Below are 7,491 nucleotides of genomic sequence, written 5' to 3' on the forward strand. Positions count from 1 at the left end.
ATTGGATGAGGTGTGCTCAACCTTGGCCTGTATGTATATAGTTGTGAAGTTTTTGAACTGATGGACAGTCTGTGATATTGCACTGCCTTACATATCCACTGCAACATTTGCAAACGTGTTGTTGTTGTCTGGTGTCTGAAAACACTTGGGAAAACTCATTCTGCATGTCTTACAAACGGTCACCACTATGCTACCGCCTGATGTTGCACTATTACATTGACTGGCGACTGTATGCTAATGGTATAATGCCACATTTTTAACTCAAATTTTGCTGCTCCTATTTTCGCATTGTATATATCTTCCTATTTTACTTTTTATTGTTACTGAATGTTATGTTGTCTGGTGGACCTAATTGGTTAAAAATGTCTCCACGTGGGTTAGAGGGAAACGTAATTTCGATCTCTTTCTATGTTTGGACATGAGAAGAAATTGACAATAAAAGCAGACTTTGACTTTTTTTGACTTTGTGTCCAAACACCACAAAACGATTCCTTTTGAATCCAGGGCTGCCTATTCTCTGTCTTGTTCCTGCTGGTGGTGAATTATTGTCATTACAAATCGGTACAATCCTTTTAATAAAGGTTGTCTATTTGGTAAGGAGAAATTAGAGTAACATCAACTAGCGGATGATGCAGCTCTTCTTTGAGCTTTCAAACCACAAGATTGACATATTCTACGTCCGTATTGACCAATGTTTCAGCTGCTTCGGGTTCGACACTTAACAAATCTAAATGTGAACATTTTATATCTGTATCAGATGCAAGAGGAAAAAATGTTAATATACTGTTAAAAAAGATTTACAAAATATTTAGGTAATCTTATTTGCAGGGAACATGGAACATGAGCAAACCATTTCCTTTCTGGTCTGCAGCCAGAGGAGGGCAGTTAGACTCAGGGTTCCACATGACGTCAGTCTCCAGACCACTTACACTTCTCTTTATATCTTTTGGGATGACCTCCGCAAGGAAATGGAATTTCCTGCATCAGTTTTAGCAAGAAAAGAAAAAGGACAGTGTAAAGACAACAAAAAATAGCGTACTACTACTATCTATAAAATAGTAAGAACATTTGTCAATAAAAAATATAAAAAGACTTAACATAATTATCAGTCTCAGTGTTGAGTCAAGTGTAAAGTGACCAGGTATTAAGTAAGTCCAGATGTGTGTGTGTGTATGTGTGTATGGTTGGGGATATATAAATATATAATATGGAAAACACAACCCTTAGAGATGGTCAGTAAGGTTCAAATGCATAATGTGTGCAATATAAGGACTGAAACAGTGTAAGGAAGATCGAGTATTAAGAATGAGGATTTTCCATCTGAAATCGTGTTTAGATTGCAAAGGAATTGAGTTTTCCATTTGAACCCGGAATGAGGCATGAACTGGTTTTGGTTGTGTACGCTGCAGAATCTAGCGAGCGGTTTAAGACACCAAGAAGGGGGTGTGGGTGTGTGTGTGTCGTGTGTGTGTGTGTTGGTGTGTGATGGTGTGTGTGTGTGGTGTGTGTGGTGTGTGTGTGTGTGTTGGGCGGGGGTTGATGATGCATTGAGAAACAACACAGGCTCGTTTTGCTCTAACTGTTTTTTGGACTTAGAAGTGGTGTGCCCCGGGCGCCTGCATACCTCTCTCTCTCCTCATCTCTCTCTCTCTCTCTCTTATCTTCTTTCTCTCTGTCTCTCCCTCTCTCTCTCTCTCTCTCTCCCTACGACCTCGCCCTGGTCAGTCTCTCCTCTCCTCTTCAAACCGGACACATGTCTCAGTAAGTCTCATTACAAAGTTGATTTCTCTTGTTTTAAGCGGGTTTCAGCGTAAATAGGCAGCTCAGAGGTGTGTTCAGGGAACATGTTGTGCGAGTTGTGTGCTGGTTTTATGAGTGTGTGTGTTTGTTGTTCGTGCTGAAACCGGAAATGTGTCAGATATGGGAAGGGTACCGTTAAAAGGTTGTGGCAGTTGTCTCCGGGGGGTGGAAGAGAGAGAATAACCACAGTAAGGGAAAATATAGCCGGACTGTAGAGGCTGCAAAGGATCGTGGATTAGGTTGTCAATTTATTACATTATTGCACACCATTTTGTGGGAGAAACAAAAGTAAGAGTCTCAGATTCCAGCTGGTTTAGTGGGAGTATTTTCTAGTTTGTCCTTACTTGGGACAGTAAACTGAATGTCTTGAATTGTGGACAAAACGAGGACAGTGGAGGACGTGCGCCTGGGCCTTGTGGGGAAACACTGATCCTCATTTTTCACAATTTTTTCTCATTTTCTAAACCAAACGACTCACATTCATCCAGAATGAATTCACACAATTATTACTATGGAAAATAATCTTTTAATTGGTTCTTGAGTTTTTGCTGAACCTAATCAGAAAACAAGGAAGTGGCGAGTAAAGTGTACTTTAAGAGTAGTACTCGGTTGCACCTAGTGAGTGTGAAAAAGCAGCTGACGTCCAGACCAGCGGGAGATCCATGGTTGTGTTGTAATGGTTAAAAAAGAAAAGGAAAAGGGCTTTTTTTAACCGAAACTATAAATTTTTCCAGACACACTATCACAAGCCTTTTCTTTTCGTTACCATTGATACAAAAACCACCTATAAAAATGTGGTTTGATTGAAGACAAAGTGTGCGTGTCCACTTGTGTTTTGTTTCAATGGTCTCAAACGTCATGGGTGTGTATGTGTGTCTGTCCCCTGGAGTGTGTGTGTGTTGTGGTGTGTGTGTGTGTGTGTGTGTGTGGTGTGTGGTGTGTGTGTGGTGTGTGTGTTGTGCTGTGTGTGGTGTCCTTGTGGGTGTGGGTGTTGTTTGCATTAAAACTACATTGTGTGAGGTCCAAAAAACGGCAATCAGGAATAGACAGCTTTGCTGGACCCCACATTTTAACGGGCTCTGTTGAGGCGTTAAGACTGGTTTTAGGATTAGGGTTAGAATAGGTTATGGTAAGGTTAGGGTCGGGTCAGGGTATGGTTAAGGGTTAGGGTAGGGTAAGGGTTTAAGGTTAGTGGTAAGGGTTAAGGTTAGGGTAATGGTCAAGGTTATAGGGTAAGGATGGTTAAGGTTAGGGTAAGGGTTAAGGGAATGCATTATGTCAAATGATGGGTCCCCACAAACTCTTAGTGAGACACAGGTATAATACGAATTAATTTATTACACCGTAACCACTAATTAGTTGATTGAAAGAATGTGTGTGTGTGGGTTGTGTGTGTGTGAGAGAGGGAAAGGTTGTGTCAGATGTTGTTGTTGACCCGGTCCGATGTTTTTAAGGTATCTGGTTGACTGCTGCAGCATGACGATGCAACGAAACCGTTATTCATCTCTCTCTACTCTCTCTCTCTCTCTCTCTCTCCTCTCTCTCTACTCTCTCACTCTCTCTACTCTCTCTCATCTCTCTCTCTCTCTCTTTTATCCAGACTGACGGCAGCAAAAGCACTGCAAAATTTTTTATCAAAGGCTCGTGTTAATGTTGGGAGGTAAGCATCATTTTGATGGAGATAGGCCGGCCCTCTGTCTCCGTCTCTTATGCCTAAGCTAGGCACACACACTCTATGATCCTTGTCTTTTTTTCTTTCTCCGACAGCAACATCGACACGCTCAGTTTTAGCCTTCACCCCTGTAAGTGTGAAATGCACACACACACACACACACACACACACACACACACAACATCACACAATACACACACACACCACACTCAACATCATATTCTTTAGTTAGCAAACAGAAGGCTCAACATACGATAATATTCTGTATGCTAATCAGAATCAATCCCATGCGGGTGCAATGGTTGTCAGAGGACAAAATCCGCCAAGAGACAAAAAATGTACGGCGGAACGGACTCTTATAACTGTTAACATATCTGAAAAAGAGATGGAAAAAAGTATGACTATTGCACACTAACGCGTCGTGTTCTTAAAGTCACTCTATTCATTTTTTATTTTGTCAGCAGTAAAATGCACTGTTCTTTGTAGGAAACGGAAATTTGAAAACCTTTGCTATTGGATGTCGTTTGAAGAGAAAAAAGAAACGGTTAAACGGAACTGGAAACTCAAGATAATTACGTTTAATTTTAAATCTCTGTTGCCGTACACGTTGACTTTCTCGAGCGGAAGACTCTTCATCGAGCAAACAAACACTTGAAACGTTATAATGCCGGTCAAGCCCAGGCCTAACAGTGGCTCGTGGTGGTGTGTGTGTTGTGTGTGTGTTGTGTGTGTGTGTGTGTGGTGTGTGTGTTGTTGCTGTGTGTCTGTCGTGTGTGCTGTGTGTCTGTGTGTCTGTGCTGTGTACTGTGTGTCTGTGTGTTGTGGTGCTGTGCTGCTCGTGTGGGGGTGTGTGTGTCCTATGTCCTGTGCACTACTGTGCCCCTGTGTGTGTGTGTGTGTGTGTGTGTGTGTATGGTGGTGTGTGTGTGGTGCTGTCTAGTGTCCTGTACCTGTGCCCCTGTATGTGGTCTGTTTGTGTGGTGTGTGTGTGGTGTGCTGTTGGCCGGTGGTGGTGTGTGTGTGTGTGGTGTGTGGTGTGTCTATGTGTACCTGTGCCCCTGTAAGTGTTCGATGTGTTGGTTTGTCGGTTGTGTTATGTATCTGTGTGTTTCCCTGTGTCCTGTGCCACTGGTATGTGTCTGTGGTGTTTGTGTCGTCTGTGGGTCCCTGTGTGTCCCTGCGGGTGGGTGGTGTGTGTCCCTGCGCTTGTGGGTGCCCTGGCTGTGTGTGTGTGTGTGTTGGCAGCCCCTCAACGAGAGGTTGAACTTGCCGGAGTCGCAGGAACAAAGAAGAGGACAAACCGTTTTCGCGAGTTTTCAAAAGCTGGCTGGAGATGTGAGTCCCTGCTAAATCCCTGGTCTAATGTGGTGATAAATAGTTTTGATTCCTGTCTGTGGAGGCTCTGCGATACATTAACTTTAAAGCAGAGGACGTTCTTATATCCATCCTGTTAAATCAGACAGCTAGTCTTACACACCCAGACCTCTCCACAGCGCTGCAGGTGGGGGTACTGGACTAGGTCCACACAGCATGTGGAGAATGAGGATAAAAACTGCTATGGTTTATCGGCATTTCTTTAAACAATCACAATATTGGTGGTGGTAAGCGCCGGAACAGAGCCACCCCCCCGTTGCCCGTGAAGCAAACAGCACTGGGAAGAAAGTTTTTTTTGTGGGAACATGTTGTAGTTCAGACGTCGTTTTTTAGTCTTAGATTGGACAGAAAACAAAAAACAACTTGTGTGGTTCATTGTGATTTAGTTCCGATGAAGAAAGTTTTAATGCAACTAGTGTATTCTAGTCTGAGGAAGGAGTGTAATGAAGAAAGATTTTAGTTTTTTTAGTGGGCATACCTTACATTCAATCGAAACTTTCTGTGCAGTAGTTGACTTTTCTTAGCACACATCTTTACATCTGTGGCAGTGACACATGTTGCCGGCCCTGTTTCAGGAGTTTCTGTTTTGTTGAGAAAAAAAAACAAGAAGTGGTGAAGTGGAGCAGGGTTATCTGCGCGTGACCGATTCGGTGACTCAGGTTTTAAAAGAATGCGCCGTTTTCCCTGATCACTACATCGCTCACCCACAGGCCGTCTGTGGCGCAGCATATTCACCATTCTTCACCGCTCAACCCCCAACCCCCCCCCCACCACGCTGTCTCTGGTTCTTCTCTTGGTCTGGGTCGCCAGTGTCACGCCCCCACAGGTTTTGTGGGCTCCTACACCAGTCTATCTTTAATTCACAACCCGTCCTGAATCTTCACGAGGGAGAAATCGACAACAAGGCACGAAAAAGAAATGTGCGTTTTACCCCCGTTTAGCATCTTTGAACGTCACTTCAGTCCAATATGTTCGCAAAAAGTCCAAATTAAGCAATCAAGGCTTGTGAAGTTAGCCTAATTTTGGATTTATTTAAAAAAAAAAGTCATTCACATATCCGTTTTTTTGTCGACTGAAAAAAGAGAGAGGAAGAAGAAATGACGAGGAGAGAGGAGAAACAGAGGAAAGAGAACGAAAGGAGGGGGAGGGGAGACAGGACAGCCAAGCGGGGGAGAGAGGACAAGAGTTAGGGACAATGGCGAGAGGGGGGGACAGGGAGAGAGAGGAGAAGAGAGAGGGATAGGAAAAGACAGAGGGAGGGCGAGCAAGAAACAGAAAGGGAGAGGAGAGAGCTCTTGCTCGATTCCTGCCATTGTCTGGCAGGGCGGTGCTCAACCTGAGAGGCGTTGTACTGTGTGTGTGTGTGTGTGTGTGTGTGTGTGTGGGTGTGTGTGTGTGTGTGGGTGTGTGTGTGTGTGTGGGTGTGTGTGTGGTGTGTGTGTGTTCTTGTTATGAATTGATACTATAAATAAAATTGAATTGAAATTGAATTGAATTGAAACAGGACAGCAGCTTCGGTAACATGTCATACTTGATATATATCTATACATCTATACATCTATATATATAGATGTATAGATATATAGATATAGCCGGCATGCAGTCACCTATTGGCGGCTAAACAACTGCCGCTGTTAGCCGGCGTCCCGGAGCGCCGTCTCTCAACCAGCAGCTGCCACTCGTACTTCATCTTTCCATCACATTGTTTTTTGTTTTTTGACACAGACATGAGTAAATCTTACATTTGAGAGCTGTTACCGCCATTAGAGTCATGCTGGAGCTGGAGCTCGTGCCAGGCGTCCATCAACATGGAAATGCAACGACTAGTGCTGAATGCAAGTTTAAAGCTACAAACTGATTTGGTGTCCAGCGTGTTGCTTTATTGATAATTCTGCGCGCATAATGTATGATGTATTTTGAATTTATTGACCAGAAACCTCATTATACGCAGTGTTGCCAGATAGTTTTTTTTTTGTTTTAGTTGTAGCATTATTGGGCGGGGAAGACATGGTTTGGGTGTCACCTTCAGGAATCTAGCGAGCGTGCGGACCCCAAGGCTGGGTGGGGGGTGGGGTGGGGGGTGGGGGCTGGGGGTGGTTGGTGCAGGGGTTTATGATGCACTGGGAAAAACACTTGGTTTTAGCTCTTTTTTGGTTTTCGACTGTTTTTTTTGGACTCCGTCTAAGACCAAAAGTTGTCTCTTGGGGACTTTCCGTGTAGTAGAGGTCCTGACATTGTAAAGCCTCCACGGAGCCAGTAGACACAGAGCATTGTGGATATGGTAAGATGGAAGAGGAAACAAAGTTGTTGAATTTCAAATATTACAAACATTGGGAGGGGACCATTCAGGACGACTCATAAGCACTTGAGGAGACAACAAGGTTTGGCAGCGCTAAATCAAAAAAAGCAAAAGAGGGGGAGGGGGGGGGGGGGTAACTGTGAAGAACTAGAATAAGCCATGTTTTCGTTATTTCCCACGTTTTGGAAAGTCCATAACTCCATAATGTGTTCATTCATAGTTTTGATGCCTTCAGTGATAATCTACAATGTAAATAGTCATGAAAATACAGAAAACTCATTGGATGAGGTGTGCTCAAACCTTTGGCCTGTACTGTATATAGTTGTTGAAATGTTTTTGAACATGA

The sequence above is a fragment of the Etheostoma spectabile genome, unplaced genomic scaffold (assembly GCF_008692095.1).
Source record: "Etheostoma spectabile isolate EspeVRDwgs_2016 unplaced genomic scaffold, UIUC_Espe_1.0 scaffold172, whole genome shotgun sequence".
Classification (NCBI taxonomy): Eukaryota; Metazoa; Chordata; class Actinopteri; order Perciformes; family Percidae; genus Etheostoma; species Etheostoma spectabile.